Source organism: Ursus arctos, unplaced genomic scaffold (genome assembly GCF_023065955.2).
Source record: "Ursus arctos isolate Adak ecotype North America unplaced genomic scaffold, UrsArc2.0 scaffold_1, whole genome shotgun sequence".
NCBI classification, from domain to species: domain Eukaryota; kingdom Metazoa; phylum Chordata; class Mammalia; order Carnivora; family Ursidae; genus Ursus; species Ursus arctos.
In genome coordinates, this window is record NW_026622763.1 from 29,490,772 (window position 1) to 29,511,293 (window position 20,522).

At 35.1% G+C, this 20,522-nt stretch overlaps 1 long non-coding RNA gene across 2 annotated transcripts in view; it reads right to left on the bottom strand.

Moving 5' to 3' along the window:
* LOC123001649 (uncharacterized) overlaps positions 1-20,522 on the bottom strand; it is a 256,285-nt gene that overhangs the window by 90,756 nt on the left and 145,007 nt on the right. The window contains exon 3 of one of the 2 annotated variants that reach the window (XR_008961125.1): positions 6,393-6,489. The exons of the other annotated variant lie outside the window; for it this stretch is intronic. This is a non-coding gene — a long non-coding RNA (uncharacterized LOC123001649). The remainder of the gene's footprint in view (positions 1-6,392; positions 6,490-20,522) is intronic. 2 annotated transcript variants of the gene reach the window in all.

The following is a 20,522-nucleotide window of genomic DNA, read 5'->3' on the forward strand; positions in this document are numbered from 1 at the left end:
GGGAAAAAAGATTTCAAATGTGCATGTATAAAATAGATCCACTTCTTTAAAAATACTTAAATACAACTTATTAAATATTTAAAAACAACTTATCTAACAGCTTGTTACATACTTTTAATTGATTGGGAAAAACTGGTAAAACTATACAAGCTATTGATTAGTCTGGAAATGAAATGTTTAGAAATATTCTTTTTTTTCAGCATAAGTTTTTATAGTATTTGAACTGTTTATAATAAATATCTAAAGGACTCAAAAGGAAGATAAGATGTGTGCAGGGGAGTGTGTAATATGCCAGGTTTTCGCTGGTTGTTACATTACATGGAACAAATCTACAATTCATAACTGTAAACATACATATTTATGGGTAGAAAAATTAAGCTGGGAACGATAGAACACTAAATGTTACGGAGGATTTTTTGTGTGTCTAACATAACCATACATTATTTTGTAATTATAAAAACATAAAATAAAGTTTAATTAGGATAAAACTAACCAAATAAACATGGCAAATGGATTTATGGATTAGCATCTAACTTCAGATAAAAATGCAAAAAAACCTTTAAGTAATAAATTACATATTCATTAATACCTAAAATATAACACTAAAATAAAATAAAGATTTTTTTCTGAGACTGTTACATATAACTTTTAAAGATTTCATACCAATAAGTTTTGCACTACTAAAACACTAGTCAATCAAATGTGGAAAGATGTGCTTATGGATATACAGAGCAGTCAGACAAGTTCAGATCTTTTTTAAGACTCCCTGGAAGTGACAGAACACTGAATGTAAATTACTCCTAAAATATGAAGTGTTCTATTAATTTTAAATTGCTCTAGATCATGCCTGTTCAAGTTATCGATTTTTTCCTCTCTTTCCCTTAAAAATATATAAAATACTAAAATGCACCTTTGCAACAAAGCAGAGACTGAGTTTAGGTCCCTAATGTTGTTGACATTACTATTTAAAGGACTCAAAAGGAAGATAACACGTATGTATGGGAGTGTGTAATATGCCAGGTTTTCACTGGTTGTTACATTACATGGAACAAATCTTCAATTCTATAAATAGAAAAAACACAAAACCTTAATCAATAAACTTGATAAAATGCATGTCAGTTATTTTATACTATTTGCACTCCAGTTTGGATAATTGCTGATACCTGTAGCCTAAACCATTAACCTCTCAACCTTAGTAAACTGAGATTTCCTAGCAAAAAACCACACTACTAAAAGGAAGCCACAATTCCAACAGGAGAGAGAGAGCAGTTTGTTAATCAAGAGTCTGCACCACACTGCATTTGAGAGTTCATGAAAAATTGTGTTGGCGTTTTGTATTTTCTTTCAAAAAGAGCTTCTTATAAGCTCCTAAATGGGCTCTCCTTATCCCCAGCCATGAAAAACAGCAGCATTTCCAACTTTTCACCTTTCAACCAATGTGTCCCTGAAGTATTCACAGTACTAATGAAAGAGATTCTTGACAATGTCACTATGGACCACCCCAGAAGTGGAGTCCTGCCAATGTAAACCATTATTACAGTACTGACCGCTCATCTCTTGCTGTGAGGTCATTCAGAAACTTCCCCTGCTTCCCTATTGCTCACACTGTCTCTGAAGAGTGACATCCTCCCTTGAACCACAGACATTGAGGCGAAGCCCCCTGCTACTGATTCCCATCCAGATCACTATGGAAAACATCCACACTTTGATGCTACTGAATGGACTTTCTTTCTTTCGGGGGAGAATCAAAGAACATTCAAAGAAAAACAACTTGGTAATGACAAAGAAATGCCCACAAACTGATGCAGTCTTTGCTTTGGAATTTTCCTCACATCCAGAGCTTGTAACAAGCAATGAAGCTTCTTGAGCATAATTATTTAATAATAAAAGCGCCAAATAATATAAGAGCTCTGTTTTTGCCAGAACCACATTTAACTTCTGGGAATGAAAATGATTTGGATACAAATTTAGTCTACAGTGACTGACATGGGAGGATTTAAATAATATGGATTATGGGAATGAGGACTGTTAGTCTCTATTAAATAACTGTGACCTGTCACATACAATTTGTGTGAGGCGCACAGAAAGTTTAGGTTGCTATATTTTGAGAACTTGCAATGCAAAGATAGGGAACACAGATAAGTGTTCGATATTGCTAAGAAACAATTCACCTAATCATTTTTCACTAAAACAACTATCAAATATCATTCATGTTCATATAAATGTCCAGACCATGCTAGGTTGCCCTTATGAAGTCAGAGAACAATATACTCTCAGTCTTTAATCAAAGAGCCTCCCCTCTCTGCCAGACTGGAGAACTTATCCTTCATACTCCTATGTTACACCTTTGCCTTTTAGTTTCCTGTCCTTATTAATTGATAGTACCATGCCATGGATGAAGGGCTGTCCATGTCACTCATCTGCTAAGAGATCAATTCAATTTAGGTTCAGCAGTTCTTTATATTCCATCTAAAGAGGATAACCATTAAGGCCTTGAATGGAATGATTCACTAAAGGGTATATCATCAGGAGAATAAAAATATTTTGTCCTTGATCTCATGGCAATAATCACTACATCAAAAAAATGCAAGTATAAAGAGATAAATAAAATGCAATGGGAGGAGTACTGATACAAATTATGAATAATTATTTCTGTCTATAATTGGAGAAGAATTCAACAAGGGAGGTGATGCATAAATTGAGTTTTAATAGATAAGTAGAAGGTTTTTTTTTTTTTCTTTTTTTTTTAAGTAGGAGTTTTCCAGTGGAGGAAGTGGAAGGATGGACAGCAGCGCATGCTGATGCACAAAAATCATGGAGGGAAAAATGCCTAGTAGGCTTTGGATGCAGTGATGTACAGGTCAATGTTTAACAATCAGCTCTTTGGAAACAAACAAAATCATGATATCAGTGAGTACAGAGTTGGGAAAAGACACCGTTTGCTGTTATGAGCCAGTAAGGGTCAGCTTCAGTGCGGCAGAGGAGCTGGGCAATAGGGTAGGTGCCCAATCTCCTTTATACAAGATATAAACATAACTGAACATTTATGAAAATACTTAATTTCACCAAGTAGTAATTCTAAATTAATTTTTTGGGGGGGGCGGGGGGTAGTTTCCCTTAAGCATCAAAGTATGTTTTGTCACTTTTCTTTTTACAATTGTCCTAGTGTTTAAAAAAAAAAAAATTCTACTTGCTCTGGACTGAAGAAAAGAAAATCAAGCTTGTTAAAAGTATTATGTTAAGTAAGACTTACTAGGACCCTCACTTGAGGTCAAAAACATTATAATCCATGACTATAAAGCATGAGTTTCTGACAACTGTCACAAGGCCAAGGCCTTATTTCCAGATTCAGGACTACGAATTGAATAGTAAAGGTGTCCTAAATATTAAATCCCTGATAAGAACACTTCCAGTGTCTGGGTAGAAATATCATAAATAAATAGATTATTTTTCTGATGTAAGCTCCAAAATATTGGTTAGCTTTTTCATGTTCGTACGAAGCAAAAGCAACAACAAAAAGTCTGCCATTATTTTATTAATAGAAATAAAAAGCTACTGAAAAATGATGACTTATTTAAGTAAATTGCTAATCTCATTAATGCAGGAGCCCCAAGCAAAATCTTTATAGTGTCTAGCAGGTCATATAAACGAATACAATAGTGCCAACTGAAATATAGCAGAAATAAAATAGTGTACTGGGGCTCTGATGAACTAGAGAAAGAGGGCTACCACTCACACATTGTTGCCATGGAATATAGGCCTCCTTAAGAAAAACTGGGATTTCATTTAAAATTTTCTGATTTCTAAAGGTTGGCAAGTATTTCATATTTTAAACACACTGTGTGGGCCAAACAAAACATGTCAGTGGGCAGGATTTTGCCTGTTAGCCACCAGCTCAAGACCTTTGCTTTCATTCATTCTAAACAGTGCAATGTGGTTTGTATTATGTGGTATTGGCAGGCAGGTAGTATGGGGGCTAACGTGCCTGGATTTATTTTACTTATTAATTACTTTATATCCTGTCTTGTTCCCAGATGTATTCAAGATAGCTATTAAAAAATCATACAATAATATGATAGAGTAATTGAAGTGAAGGGAGAAAAGACTAAAACATTAGAAGAGTCCTAGGGAGAGGTAATATAAAGAAACAAAGGACATAAAGCACAAAATTATTTAAGATGAGATAACAGTGCTTCATTGAGCTTCATAGCAGCCAAAGCAAAGAGTAGGGAAAAAAAAAAAAAAACCTAAGAAAAAAAAATAAACCAAATTTATTTACAGCATGTGTGAAGTAAAAAATGCTAGACAATCAAGAGAAATGTAGCTTTACAAAAGACTGAAGTCAGAGAAAAATTTCTGCCAGGAGTCTTTATATTTTCTAGCAATGGAAGAACTTTTCTCCTCACACAAATCATAGGTCACCTCATCGCCAGTAATTGATGGCAGTGAAATCACAGTCGTTATGTAAAGTGCAGCACTAACACACTATTTTTAGGGGTCTTTGTCAAAGAATACTACCCCTTCCTGCCTGCCCATATAGATATACAAACAGAGGAAACTATCCCTTCCCCCACCAAAGGATTCAGTCATCCTTAGTATCAGTAAACACTGTGGCCAACTTTAGTTAAAGCCAGGACGGTTCTCAAAATTAAATTTCATTTAACATTTATTGAACACCCACAATATGTCAAATACAGTGCTAAGTACTTAGTAATTTACAGAGATAAGTAGAAAAGAAAAAAAATGTTACATACTCTTGATAAACTTCCCTGTTTTGAAACAATTATAAAATGATGTGCTAATTCACATTAAAAGAATATATACAAAGCCCAGATGCAATATAAAGGAGCATGATTATTTCATGGTACAAGAAAAGGCTCCCAAGATTATTTTAAATGATGATTAGAGGTTTGCAGGTGTCTTTGGGAAGGGTAAGGGGCCTTCTTTAGAAATGCAAAAATAGTTTATCTCTAACACAGAAAGACCTTTCCACCAGTCTCTCTCAGAGATGTTTATACCATTGATAGCATCTCATTCTCAATTATATTCACATCACTGCATTTAACAATACATTCTGGTCCCTCCTCTGCATTATGTTAATTATCTCCTTGTGACTCATCCCTACCACCCCACATTTAAGAATTCTATGCATTCCTACAAAAACACTAATTCAAAAAGATATATGCACCCCTATGTTTCTTGCAGCATTATTTATAACTGCCAAATTATGAAAACAGCCCAAGTGTCCATCCATAGATGAATGGATAAAGCAGATGTATGTGATGGAATATTATTCAGCCATAAAAAAGAATGAAATCTTGCTGTTTGCAACGACATGGATAGATCTAGAGAGTGTAAGGCTTAAAAGCAAAATAAGTGAGTCAGAGAAAGACAAATACCATATGATTTCACTCACGTGAAATTTAATTTAACAAATGAATGAACAACAAGAAAAAAGAGACAAATCAAAACACCGACTCTTATGTATGAAGGAAAAACAGATGGTTACCAGAGGGGAGGTGGGTGGGGATGGGTGAAATAGGTAAAGAGGATTAAGAGTACACTTATCATGATGAGCACTCAGTAATGTATAGAACATAGAGAATCACTATATTGTACACCTGAAACTAATATAACACTGTACATTAACTATACTGTAATTAAAATTTAAAAAAAAATTCTATTCATTTTGACTAATTATCATCCCTCTGGCATACATATTGTTCCAAGAAAATTAGTATTTTCTATGCTGGCTTCCATATCCTATCCCTTGTGGCTTCAAATTACATAGTGTATGTAGCAGCAATACTCTAATACCTTGGAAACTCAGACCAGTTATGCTATAAATTCACTAGTGGTCAGATTTTTGGGTCAGATTTCCTGGTTATTTTGGTCAGATTCACTGGCTTTCTTTTGTTCTCTTCTTATATCTTTAGTTTCGGGCATTTTTCCCCCTTACTGATTATACCATTCCTTCTTTATGGCTAAACAAACTCTCATACTCCCTTTAAAAGGCCGTAACATCAGGGCGCCTTGGTGGCTCAGTTGATTGAGGGGTGAATGCTTGATTTTGACTGAGGTCATGATCTCATGGGGCTCCCTGCTTAAGATTCTTTCTCTCCTGCCCTCTCCCTCTATTCCTCCCCACCCATCCCCGCTCATGCACACATGCTCTCTCTCTCTCTCAAAAAAAAAAAAAAAAGCCCATACATCATGAAAATCCAATTACTTCTTTGCAAATCCTTTCACTTGCCCAGTGTGATGGATCTTACTTGTCTTTGGGAACCATTATAATCAGATTCTCATGAGACTTATAGTTTAACCAAACAATTATAATTTTCCAAAATAGGATTCTATTATCACTTTAATACACCTGGTCTTGCCATACTTACCTGTGTAGTATAAACTCTGCTTATGAAGAAAATGCTCTTAGACAAGAAGAAGAAGATATTTTAAGTATAGAACTCAATTGCATTTTAACTCCACATCCTAAGAGAAGAAAAACAGATGCAGAAGAAGAGTATTAGAGATACTTCTGTGATTATTTACATATGTAAGATTCTCTGTAGGTACATACTGAAATCCATAGGGACAAAGAATCAGAAGAGCAAACAAATAATTGTAGACTAGACAGACAAACTCAAAGTCTCAGGAAAATAACATAAAAGTTGAAAAGAAAATAAAAAAACATGATCCTGAAGGTGCAAGTTCAGTTCTATAACCTCCAGTTTGAGGAATCAAGGAGGGTTGCACTCTTCAGTTTTGAGCTCTGCTCTCAATTAGAGGTGGGAGATCTCACAGATCTTTTTAGAGGCAGAACCTCTGAGGAGCTGGTATATTTCCATTTTTGTCAGGGTCAAGGATCTAAACCTCACAGCAGTATCTTCCCACAAACCCAAAACTTACAGAGAAGCATCACTCTCTAGTGAATAATACAAATTTAAGTTACCAATTTTTTATCTCTTGATTTGGATTTGTGTTTCTTATATATTCTCTCTAGCTATCCATCAGAGCAGTATATACCTTTTCTCTTAAAAAAGTTTCTGAAGAGGAGGAAGGTTGTAAGAAACATCAGGGAAAGTAATAGGTAATTTCTTCTTCCTCAGAGGAAGGATTTTTGTTCCCTTAGTGCCCAGGGTTCTTAGTCATGCCGCTTCAAAGAATGAAGAGGTAAACCAGACGATGAGTGGTGGGAAGCAAAGCAAAGTTGATTGAGCAATAGTACAAAGCTCCCAGAGAGGAAGGGGACCCAAGAGGCTTGCTGTTTTGGGTTGTTGCAAGCTCTTTCAAGGAACCATCTTGAGCACACTGAGACTGGGCCCCTGTGGGTTGGCTGCTAAGGTGTGTCAATCATGGCTTTGATCATGCACCTGGCTAGGGTGATTGTTCACGTGTTGATGGTGTTTTGGGCTGTCATCTAAAGACTAACTGCCTCAACTTGTGATAGTGACAAATGTTTTATGGTTAACTGTTTTGTTTCAGGATGTTTTGCAAAGTCACTTCTGCAGAGGCTGCTAGACAGGATACTACTGTGGTCTTGTCTAAGCTGTAAACAGGATGCTAGTGCGGTTTTGTTTTAGCTGACCCCGCTCCCTTGTTTTCTTGTTGGGGGACCCTGGCCCCCAATTAACCTCTAACAGAAAGGAACAGGAGAGGGAGATTCAAGGAGTTAGGAACTGCAGGAGAATATAAGACCCTTAAAGTATAGAGGAAGAAGATTCCTCATCAAATGTTAGATAATAAAACAGCACAGAATGATAAGGAATTCAAGCAACAATAAAAGAGTCCAGTACCCTTCCAGAGTTACTTTATTTTCATGAAGAATTCATTCGCACTCCCATTACAAAATCATGTATTTCTGTCAAGGTCAGTGTCAGCAATTTCATATAAAGCAAGAACCCAAGGAAGAGCTACAGTCTTTGAGATAATAAACTCTTACTCCCCAAGGTTATTAATAGATCAGCCTCACATCCTAGATTTGCACCCTCTTGGTGTGAAAGTAGATAGCCCAGTACTGTGTTTCAACAACTTCAAAAAGGGGTTGAGGCATAGAAAAATTTGCTGAGTCAGAGTTAGGAGAGACATGAAGGAGGGTTTTATTGATCTGGGACTTTGCATTTATTTTTTTTAAATTGGTTAAAAATAAACCCCTTAATTTAGGTCTCTAAGAACATCTTGGGTCTTAATAACAGAGTTGGCAAAGCTGCAGTGAGAGAAACAAAAAGAAATAAACTTAGTTTTCCTTTTAACATACAATTATTGTCCTATTAAATGTAAATTTAATCCCTATTTGAGACATGTAATTTAAATTGTGACCAAAAATATTATAGGCATGCTACTTCTAATTACATCAGGTGGCCTTATTTTAACGAAGGGAGAATTTGGAGGCGGTACCAATTGCAGTAACAAGCTGATGACTTGTTTTTCACAGTCAACATATCATTAGCATTTGGACCCCAGAAAGAGAGTAATTATTTTTTTAAATAAACTTTTAAAATTAAAGACTAGGTATACATATAACATAGTCCACCCCTGAATTTCTTTTTTTTTTCTTTCCTTTTTAAGTGCTATTTAAAATAGACATAGACTAAACAAATTAAAACGTGCAAAAACACACCTGGTCCTTATCTGACCAACAGTGAAACCTTAGTAGGAGAACTACATAAACTTATCAGCTGCTTCCTTTGCTGAGTTGGCATTGTCCTCTGCGTTTATTTGGTAACAGTTGGGATATGCATGGTAACCACTCAAGCATTTAAGGCTTTGTTCGGCTTTATGGAATAAAATATAAATTGTTTACTGAATCAGGGAATGGAAAGGAGAGCTAAATTCTCTTACTTTTAATATTTCTCTTTGATATCTGCCCTCCTGGACAGAAATTTCAAGCAACAGTTCCCAGCAAACACATGGGGAAGCCCACTGGAAACATGGTAAGGTAAATTAATAATGGCAGATGCCAGCACGCGTCTGGCTGTTGTTTATGCTGAAGAGTTCTGCATTCTTTATGTTTTGAAATTATTCTGTTGTAACAATTTTCAGATTCGTTTAGTTTGGCAATGTATTCCCCTCTCCAAAGGTGTCTGCATTTATTTGACTACAGAAAATATTTACTTTAGTAAAGGGCAGCTTAACCTTTGTTTAAATTTGAGGTGAGTTAAAGGTCACTGTAATTATTTGCTGTATTATTTGTGTCAGATTTGAATTACTATGAATACAGCACATGCATTGCCCTTTATTATAAAATAAGCAAAAAGAAACTCAACTTCTGCATACAGCCAGCATATTTTATGGAACCAATCAGTGTTGCAGAACATTTTCAAGGTTCTCTCTTGGACTATGATTGACTGAAAGTGCTTGAGGTTAAGGTCCTTTCCCAGAGGGAGGGAGAGAGGCGATTTAACATGGCAGCTCACTCTCTCCCCGCCACCCCCAGCTATGTTTTTGATGGCTAGCAGCCAGCATATGGACAGAGTGGGGTTCAAGGCTATTAGTGAAACACTACAAGCAGTCACACTGGAAAAAATATATAGACAGGGGACCGGAAGGGTGGAATTGCTGAGCTGAGGAAGATTTCAGAACAGATACACTGGAATCCCTGGGTTTTCAGTGAGGGAAAATTCAAAGTTAAAACATGAATATTGGAATCCAAAAAGTCAGTAGAAAATAAAGAGAACATGATGGAAAAGTTTTGAACTCAAATAGGTTAGGGCATAAAAGTGAGTGAGCCTTCATTATTGGTCTTTACATTTCAATTATGGAGAGAAAATGATGTAATATAACATGTTGACCTCACCTTTAAACACCGCTTCCCCCCTAAACACACACACACACACACACACACACACACACACCTAGTCAAAGATATTTATGCATGTTTCCGGTGACAAAGAAATATCACGGTTCAATTAGCAACTGAATTATACTAAAATGTGTGATTTGTTTACCTAAAAGAATGTATGATAGGATAGAAATAGCACACTCAGTACAGTGAAAACAATGCAATTTATACTTACAAAGTAATCAGATGTTGCAAGTGAAGACTATACTTCCTTTCCTCATGTAGAGTTAATATTACCTTTCTTTTGTGTTATGTGTATTAAGAGGACTAATACATTTATAGTACATAGAAATTGGCAGACAGTAAGTATAAAATGAAAATTAACTACTTACTGTCACTACTCAATTATTTAAAACTAAAAAGCATACCTACAGCAAATGCAGACTTTTGGTGCAAGCTAAAGTGAGGGTAAAACTGAAGTCAACTGCAAACCTGTACAGCCAAGGAATTCAGTATGAATAAGAAATGGTGAAAAGTCTTATTCAGAATATGGGCAAAACATACCTACACAATCTACAATATGGTGACAAAAATGGGGATAATATGGTCAGAGCAGGAAGCAAAAGTTTCAAACATCATCAAAAAAGCATCTGTAAATGTTGGTGATACTGATAATGATTATACTCCAACAAATCTTAGCCAGGATTTTATGTCAGTTCCAGGATAGACACTCTGTGTTCAGTTACAGCAAAACTTCCTTCCTTTCAGATTTTTCATTTAGCACTCCCTACCGCAATAAATAAATTTTCTAAAGCTAAATTAACCATCATTGATAGTTCATATGATTTTTAAAGCAACTTTTTTGAGGATTTCTTTTTACATACTATAACATTCCCTGTTCTAAGTGTATATAATTTACAGAGCTATGCAACCATTCCCTCAATCCAAACATTTTATTGGCTTTATGGAGATACAGTCCACCTACTAGATAATTCACCAACTTAAATTTTACAATCCAGTGGTTTTTGGTATATTCACAGAAAGAACCGTGCAACTATCAACACAATCTAATTTTAGAATAATTTTCATCATCTCAAAAAGAAACGCTGAACCCATTAGCAGTTGCTCCACATATCTCCCAAACTCCCCTTCCCCTACTCCTAGGCAACTATTAAAAAACACTGTCACCATATATTTGATAATTATAGACATTTCATATAGAGAGAAGCATAAGATATGTGGTCTTTTATGACTAGCTTCTTTCCTTTAGTATGGTTTCAGGTTTCTTCCATATTGTAGCATTTAATCATTACTCCACTCCTTTTTACTGCCAAGTAGCATTCCATTCCACTGTATTAATACATCTCATGTTTATGCATCCATCAGTTAAGGAACATTTAGACTGTTTCCACTTTGGGCTATTAAGAATACTGCTGCAATGGACATTCAAGTGTCAAATTTTTTTCTTATAAAGATATCTAGGAGTGGAACTGCTGAGTCATAAGGCAAATTTACATTTAATGTTTCAAGAAAGTGCCAAATTGTTGTTGTCTGTAATAGCCATTCTAGTGGGTATGAAGTGTTATTTCCTTGTAATTCCGACTTGCATTTCCTTAAAGACTAATGATGTTGAGCATCTTTTTATATGCTTATTGCCATTCGTATATTTTCTATGGAGAAATATATATTCAAATCCCCTGTCTGTTCTTAACCTGGATTGTCTTTTTACTATGGAGTTTAGATGTATATTTTAAGTTTGTTTGTTTGTTTGTTTGTTTGTTTGAAAGAGCGACAGAGGGAGAAAGCTCACAGAGGGAGAGGGAGAGGGGGAAGCAGACTCCCTGCCTTCCCACTGAGCAGAGAGCCCAACATGGGGCTTGATCCCAGGACCCCAAGATCATGACCTGAGCCGAAGGTAGACACTTAAATGACTGAGCCACCCAGGTGCCCCTGGAATTTATATATTTTGGATACTAGTCACTTATCAGATATATGATTTGAAAATATTTTCCCTCATTCTTGGGTTATCCTTTCACTTTCTGATAGTGTCCATTGATGCACAAAAGTTTTTTAATTTTGAAGAAACCTATGTGATCTATTTTTTCTTATACTGCTTATGCTTTTGGTTATGAAGAAACCATTGCCTAATCCAAGGTCATGAAAACTTTAACCAATGTTTCCTTCTAGGAGTTATATAGTCTTAGATCTCTCTTTTAGGTCTCTGATCCATATTGGGTTAGTTTTTATATGGCATGAACAAGAGTGTCCAACTCATTCTTTTGCACTTTGACAGGCAGCATTATTTGTTGAAAATATTATCACCCCCCCACACACTGAATGTCTTGGCATCTTTGTTAAAAACTAATCAGCTATAAATGTATAAATGTTATTTCTGCACTTTCAGTTCTGTTCCACTGTTCTATTCTATGCCATGACCAAATCTTTTTGATAAATGTACTTTGTCCTAAGTTTCAAAATTAGGAAATACGAATTCTCTATTGTGCCTTTATTTGGAGATTATTTTGACGATGCAGAATACATTGCATTTCCATGTGAATTTTAAAAACAAATGATCAATTTGTGCAAAAAAGAGAGAGAGAACATGCAACCAGGATATTGATAGGGGTTGTACTGAATCTTTAGATCAATTTTGAGTGAACTGCCGTTTTATCAATATTGACTCTTCCAACACATGAACATGGGATATGTTTCAATTTATTAACTTCCTCCTTTCATTGTGGTTTTCAGAGTATAAGTGTTTCATTTCTTTTGTAGAATTTAAGGCTATAACTATTGCTTTTTTTCTTTTTAATGCTATTATAAATAAAATTGTTTCTTTTATTTTTGGATTATACATTGCTAGTATATACAATTGAACATTTTGTATGTTGATTTTATACTCTACCAATTGGTTGAACATGTTTAATTCTAATAGATTTTTAGCAGATTCCTTAGGATTTTCTATCTATAAGATCACATCATATGCAAAAATAATCTTGCATCTTCCTTTCCAATCTAGATACTTTTTATTTCAGTTTATTTCCTAATTAGCTTGACTATAACCACTAGGTCAAGTATTGAATCAAAGGGGTAAGAGGGGACATTTTTATTTGTTCCTTATTTTGGAGGCAAAGAATTCAATCTTTCATTATTAATAATGATATTATCTGTGGGTTTTTTCGAAGATACCCTTTACCAGGTAGAGAAAATTTTCTTCCTTTTCCTAGTTGGTTTGGTGTTTTTATCATCAAATGGTGTTAGGTTTTGTCAAATGCTTTCTCTGGGACTTTTAAAATGATCATGTGCTTTTTGTCCTTCTTCTGTTGAAAAGTTGTATTATAGTTAATGATTTTCATGTTGACCCAATCTTGCATTCCTGGGATAAATCCCATTTGATCATGATGTACAGTCCTTTCTATATGTTCTGTGTGTTGCTAGATTTGATTTGCTAGTGTTTTGTTGAGGAATTTTTGTGTCTAGAATCATAAAAGATACTGTTCTGTAGTTTTCTTGCATGTCTTCAGTTTTGATATCATAGTAATAATAGCCTCAGAGGAGGAGTTGGGACATGTTCCCTCTTCTTTTTGTCAAGGTTAGTCTGCTAGTAATGAAATCTTTCAGTTTTTGTTTATTTGGGATTTTTTTAACCTTTATTTTCACTTTTTGAAAGGTAGCTTTGCTGGATACAAAGTTCTTGATTTACAAGTGTTTTTTTTTTTCTTTCAGTACTTTAAATATGTCAATCTTCTGGTTCCACTGTTTCTGATTAGAAGTTAGCTCTCACTCTTGTTGGGTCTCAATTCTACCTGATGAGTTGTTTATCTCTTTTCTGATGTTCTCTTTAACTTTATTTTTCTACATCTTGACGATGATGTTCAGGGTTAAGATCTCTTCATGCTTTTACTACTTGGAGTTGAGATTCTTGGGTGTATATAGATTAATATTTTTCATCAAATATGCAAAGTTATCAGTCATTACTTATTCAAATATTTTTCTGCCTTTTTCCATATTTTCCTCTCCATCTGGTAATTCCATAATGTATATGTTGATGCACTGAATGGTACCCACAATTCTCTGAGACTGTTCACTTTCTTTTTTCTTTTCTTTTTTGTTCATCTCTATGGACATATCTTCAAATTTGCTAATTGTTTCTTACATCAGATAAAATCTATTTAGCCTCTGTGGTAAATTCTTATTTTGTTTGCTGTACTTTTAAACTTTAGAATTTCCATTTCTTTTTTTTTTAAAGAATTTCCGTCTTTTTGAATATTCTCTATTTGATGGGACACTGTAACCATACCTTCCTTTACTTCTTTAAGCACAATTTCCTTTAGTTTTTTTTTTTCAATATATTTGTAATGGTTGTTTTGAAATCTTTGCTAATCTGACATTTGCATCTTTTCAAAGGTAATTTCTGTTGGCAAATTTTTTCCTCTGTGTAATAATTTCTTTGCATGTTTTGTTGTTTTTTTTAAAATCTGGACAATTCAAATAACATATCATAGGAACTCTAGATACTGATCCTCTATTTCCCACCCCAGTGTGTAATTTTTAATAATTCTCCTCAGAGGGTAAAGCCTTGCACAGTCACCCAAGGATGACAATAACTTTAGTAGAACTCTCTGGACTATTCCTCTGTCTTTCATTTAAGGCTTGCATCTCCATTTGGTATCATACGCAGATATCAGCCTCCACTAATTGCTGGCTAATTGCTCTATTGTTTTTGATAATGCCCTGGGACATTACTGCTTCACACTCTGACCCAATTAAATTTGGGTCCCTTTGCAGAAGTAATATTTCAAGAGGGCTCTTCTTGGCTATTTTATTCCTCTGTCTTCTTGCTGCTTTATGGTTTAGCTTGTTGCTCTATACAAGTTAATAGCCATCTCTTAATTGCTTACCTCCATATTCTCCATTTTGTCCACCCCTACATTTAGGCTTGCACTTACCCCCATTCTGCTCCAAATGAAGTCAACTGTTTTAGGTAGAATGTCAGAGCTCTCCATTTTTACTGTCTACCTCTTCCCTGCATCAAACCTCTGCAACACTGCTCTGGAGCTTGGGGCATGGAAAGTGTCCCACTTCAGTAGGAGTAAGACCACAGATCTACCATTGATCTGACAGGTGGGGAAGCCTCCTGTCTTCTTGACTTGCTTCTCTGTGCACTAAACCTCTGCACTGCAAACAAGCTGGTATAAATAAAATAAGAGTCATGGTATTCTCAGTCTACTGTACCTGGTATAGAGTTTCTGCCCTTCGATTTGGAGCTAAGGGGGGAAAAAAAGCACCAGACCTCTCAGCTGCTTGCCTGGAAAAGAATAACTGCAACCTGGAGCTGGGTGGATGTTCATGTCCTGCCTTTCCCCAGACATACTGTAGCTCTAGACTAGGACCTGAGAGGAGAGAGAGCTTTATGTTCTTGGATGCATCTGTGAAGAATGGAGTTTCTATCATCCTGAGTTGGGAAGAGAGAAGAAGGTTGTTACTTGTGGCTTGAATGCTGAAAACTTTTGCTATTCTTTCTGAGATTTAGTATATTTTCTTGATCAAGTATTTCTTCATTTTCTTTATGACCTTAGGACAATTTCCAGAGACTTTGGTTATCCTTAAAAATAATTTTCACTAGCTATGACAATTTCCCTAGGGAGAGGATCTGCAGACCTCTTCACATGGCCATTCTGGAAGTCATTCTTCTATCAGTACATATTTATACACATTGCACCTTAAGAGAAATGTTTAGTCTGATGAAATAGAACTTTTTTTTTTTTTAATAAAGCTCACAGAAAGTCAAGCAAGAAATTATCAAAGTCAAGCAGGAAATTACAATTCAGGCAGCCATAGTGACTTAATGTGAATAGGATAAGGCAATGCTCTTTGCCTCAACTATCATCTATTTTTTTGTGTTAAAAGTCCAGATTTTTGAACACCCACCTCCCTTGCCATGGAGTCAGTAGGTTTTAGGAAGAGTCCACCAATTTACATCTTTAAGTCAGTGTGCTAGTCAATATTGAATGACGTGGACAAAGGATTCCACTTTGAGTACTATGAGATTAGGAAAGATGTTGAAGATAAATGAGCTAGATTCAAACATCTAGGAGATTTGTAAAGGAAAATACGAAGAAAATTAAAGATGGATGTATTTCTAAGAAGACAAGAGAATTATAAACTATGGAATTTTACTTCATCAATGATTGACCAGCCCTGGAACTCAAAGAGGGAAAGATCTAAGCTGATTTAGGATATTTTTAATTAAATGATGGACCCTATGCTAAAGTAAACTATAAAATGTCAAGCATATTAAAAAACAGAATCAGGGCACCTGGGTAGTTCAGCCAGTTAAGTATCTGCCTTTGGCTCAGGTCATAATTTCAGGGTCCTGGGAGCGAGCCCCCCAGTTCGACTCCCTGCTCAGTGGGGAGTCTGCTTCTCCCTCTCCCTCTTTGCCTCCCCCCAACCCTGGCCCAGCTTATGTTTTCTCTCTCTCTCTCTCTCTCAGATAAAATCTTAAACAAACAAACAATTCAAAAACAAAAACAAAAACCAGGAACACCATCACCAACCCAGAAATATATTGTGAGGAAAGGGAGTTTAGGATGTAAATCAATGACCAAAAAATCAGTCTGATAGCTGACAAGAGTAATAGTCTTAATATGATGAATAAGCCAAAAAAGAATTCTACATGTAAGTTATCAATCAAGCTGGAAATCTAGAAATCAGTGGGAGTTCAAATAACACTAAATCTTCACAATTTTAAAATTAGAGGAGCTTTAGATATTGTCTAATTGTCCCTATATTTATATAATTCAATAATGTACTCATTTTACAAATTTTTTTGAGCAGCTACTTTGGCCATGCACTAACCTACAGGCTTTAAGTATGTCATTGAACTAAATGAATGAAGATCCTTCCAACAGTGAAGTTTAACCCTAAGGCCCACAGAAAGAGAATAAATTCTTATGAGTTAATTATTGGCACAAGAAATGGTAGAACACTAAATTATGAATACTAATTTAGTGTTCTAATAACAGTGAGAACAGAAAATGAGAGAGACTCAAAAGCATATGGGGTGAAAATGGCGAGTATTAAAACATTCTGAAACTCAGGTATTAAATTCCAAAAAGGACTACCAGAAAGAATAATTCAGAGTTCAACTAAAATTATTTGTTTTTGGTTACTACTGATCTCACAATCATGGGAAGAAGTCACTTCCTCAATTACATAAGAAATAAAGGATTAGTGGGCCAGAGCAGACAATCATAACCTCTTAGAAATAAAAGAAAGTAATATAAATTCTATTTCGGTACTCACTGGCATTTCTATACATGACAATTCAATTTTTTAGAAGAAATGGGTGCTCCAGAAGCCACTGGGCAAACGATGATAATAATCTTAGTTAATATTCATTGAGTACCTACTACATGTCAAGTATAGTGATCCAGACTGTACATATATTACAGTTTAATGCTCATAGCAATCAAATGTGGTGTTGAAGAGTATTTCTCCAACTTTACCAGTGCGGGAACTGAGGTTTAATTTCTCCATAGTCACACATAAACTCAATGGCAGAGTAGGGCTGATTTTAGAATGCTGCTGGCCTCATCACTCCACAATCCTAAGCATCACTCTACCTAAATTCATGCAACAGATAGTTCTGTACTCCATAGTAGAGAGAAATGAGAATATTTGAAGGAAAGCAAACAAACAAAAAAACTAAACCCTTTAGGAAATAATAATTGGGTGTATGCAAAATGCCAAAAAGTCACGAACTCATCCTAGAAACTAACTATATGAGCATACAGACTAAGTGTGGCTTAACAGAAACAGCCCTGTAGTGATGATATGATTATCAGATCCCTCAAGAGTGAATTAATATGAATTCAAATGGTTAACAATTATGTCCTTTAAACTTCCTTAAATGCCTTATTATAGGAAGAAAAAGATACAGATCTATTCTCTTCTCTTACTGGTAAATATTCATAATTGATTAATAATGATTGAGCAGCCACTGGACTAAGCTAAGTAGTAGATTTCAGACCCCCGAAGCTCTGTTCAGTTTATTAAACCATACTTCCTCCTCTGCTTTGTTTTTTCATAAACTGAAAATTTGAGCCCCTAAATAAATATGAGACAATTTCAGATCCCTTAGCACTGAGAAAAATGACATCTATCTTGAGCTAATTGCAGTCTCTTTGGGAAGCTGGGTGAGTGCTATGCCTTATTTAATATTCCTGAGTTTAAACTAAGACTGCATTTTAATAAATGCTCACAGAGCAGATTAGCAAAATTTTTCATATACAGGTGGGAGCATTCCATTCCCATGGCTGGACAAGGATATTCATTCCAGAAAAAGAGATCAGTCAATTTTGTCACAGGCTGCATGGATGGCTCCATTTCATAAGAGTTCTGGCTGGGAATGGGATAGAATACCATTGAGAAAATGACTTCTTCTGGTAAAATTGCTCTTTGTAATTTTATTGTCTATGTATATAGGAATTTGAGACAATGTTCCTGGTTTTATGCTTGTCATTTTTAGAAGGCTATGTTGCACAAAGTTATTGATTCTTCTACCAAAGCACGATGATCATATTTAGAGGATGGAGAGGAAAAGGGTACAGGAGGATGTGTTAGAATGAGACAATGGCATTCGCATGTCAGCATTTCAGAGTCATGTGTTTTCTCTACCTTGTACCCCTCAGTACAAATACAATGTTTAATAGCATATAGTCACCTAATATTTTGCCCTATTAAATTTTAGGACATGAAACCAAAACATAAATTTGCCTCAGTGTACTGCTGTAGATGAAATGGGGACCCAAACAGATGAAGAAGTCTCCTCTTTTTAGGAGAGGTCATGGCACATTTAACAAAAATGCGTATCTTTTGCACTACAGCTGAGCAAATGCTTAACTACAGGGTGGTTTCTCACACTGTATAACAAGGTTTGTTAAAATAACAGTAACAAGAAAACCTTTGCATTATGGATTAGAACTCAAAGAATAAAAAATAAACATGTTAAAAAGCTTTTAGCAGATGGAAGCCTATTTTGAATTTATAAAGGATGCCCAACTGGTGTAAAGGAAGCAAAAATGATAAACTCAAGAGACCCAGATGTTGTTTTATAGCCAATCTAGTGAAGAGAAAATAACCTAACTCACTTTGTAACTTGGAGAGAAAAAGGCTAGTTGTGTGAAGTGCTGATATTATGGAACTCTATCAAATTATTTCTCTAGTGTATAAATAGGTCGTTTAGTGCTAGGAGATATACTGGGAGACACAGGAATTTGTTAGCTAAGCAAATTATTAGCCATTCAAATAAGCTCACTTTAAGAAGTCCTGTGAACTGAAAAAAGGTCAAAGGTTCCACCAAAAACAATTTAGATCTTAAAACCAATATCAGACGTTTATAGTGCTGCTTAACAGAATTTTTTTCTCTTATTAAAATTAAAAAAAAAAAAAGGACACAGGACACAGACTTTAAATCAATTTGTCCAGCCATAAGGAAATGGAGTAAGGTAAAATGAGAAAATAACTCAAAATTCAACTTGAACATTAGCAATAACAGAAAACATTTCTTGCTAGACTATTAGATAGTCATGAGGTTGGCAGCTGCCATATTCATACTTTATGTTAGAGCAGTTATTCCAAGAATTAGATAATAATTATAAAAATGAGATTAGTTGATAGAATGAAGAATCTGGAAATGAATATAGTCTGGAAATTGAGAAGTCATTTCAAGGTTGCCCAGAGTAGTAAATGACAAGGAATCAGATCACGGCATCACTTTCTCAGCCTTCACCTGCTATTCACATTTTTCTTTTCGCAATCTGCAAAGGAAAACAAAAAGCAACAAGAAGATACAACCCTTCCATATCTCTACTCACTTATGAGTGGATAAAGGGTTTTAGCAGGGTTCCTCTGCCTATACCAAGTCTCCGACTTTCTTTAATTTGACAACCCTTCTTCAACTATTAAATATTTAATTCAAACATTATATCTTATAGGAAGTATTTTCTAGACTCCACAGATTGAGTTGCATATCCCCACTCTAGAAACCTTCTTTTTTACAGGGTTATCACATTAAATAAAAATTTAATGTTTATATCAGTCTTTAGAACTAGCCTGGAAACCTCTTGAGGATAAGGGACGATGCTTTATTACCTTGGTACTCCTAGGTACCAGTACGTGGCTTATTACAGGTCTTCAATAAATAATCAGTGGATTGTACGAGTTTAGAACAGTCTTTTGGAAAACAATTAACCCTATATTGAAGTCTTAGAAAAACATTAGGACTGATGTGATTTTTTTAAAAACATTTTGGTTGCTGACAATGGGAAAAATATTCTGGAATTCGTATTCAGCACCAACAATTAAACTATTATGGTAAAGGTATTTAACCTTTCTGAGACCTGGGTTTTTCATCCATATAATAGTGATATTGATAATACTTGTTGTACTGTGTTCCTCATAAAATAATCATTACAATGTCCTTACCCGACTCTTCATAAGCACCTATTAAATAATGGCTGCTATTCTTAATATTTTTATTATTGCTAGAAATGGTAGTCAATGCTCCACAGGTAGTAGTTATTGAGACTTGGAATCTACAAATGCCCTGTGTACATTCAAGATGGCTAAGGGACTCATTTTAATATTGTTAATCAACAAAAATAAAATAGCATGTGCCTTACAACTTTTTTATTGAAAGTTTTACTTTGAGAGGTAGCTTTTCAGTTTTCTTCTTTTA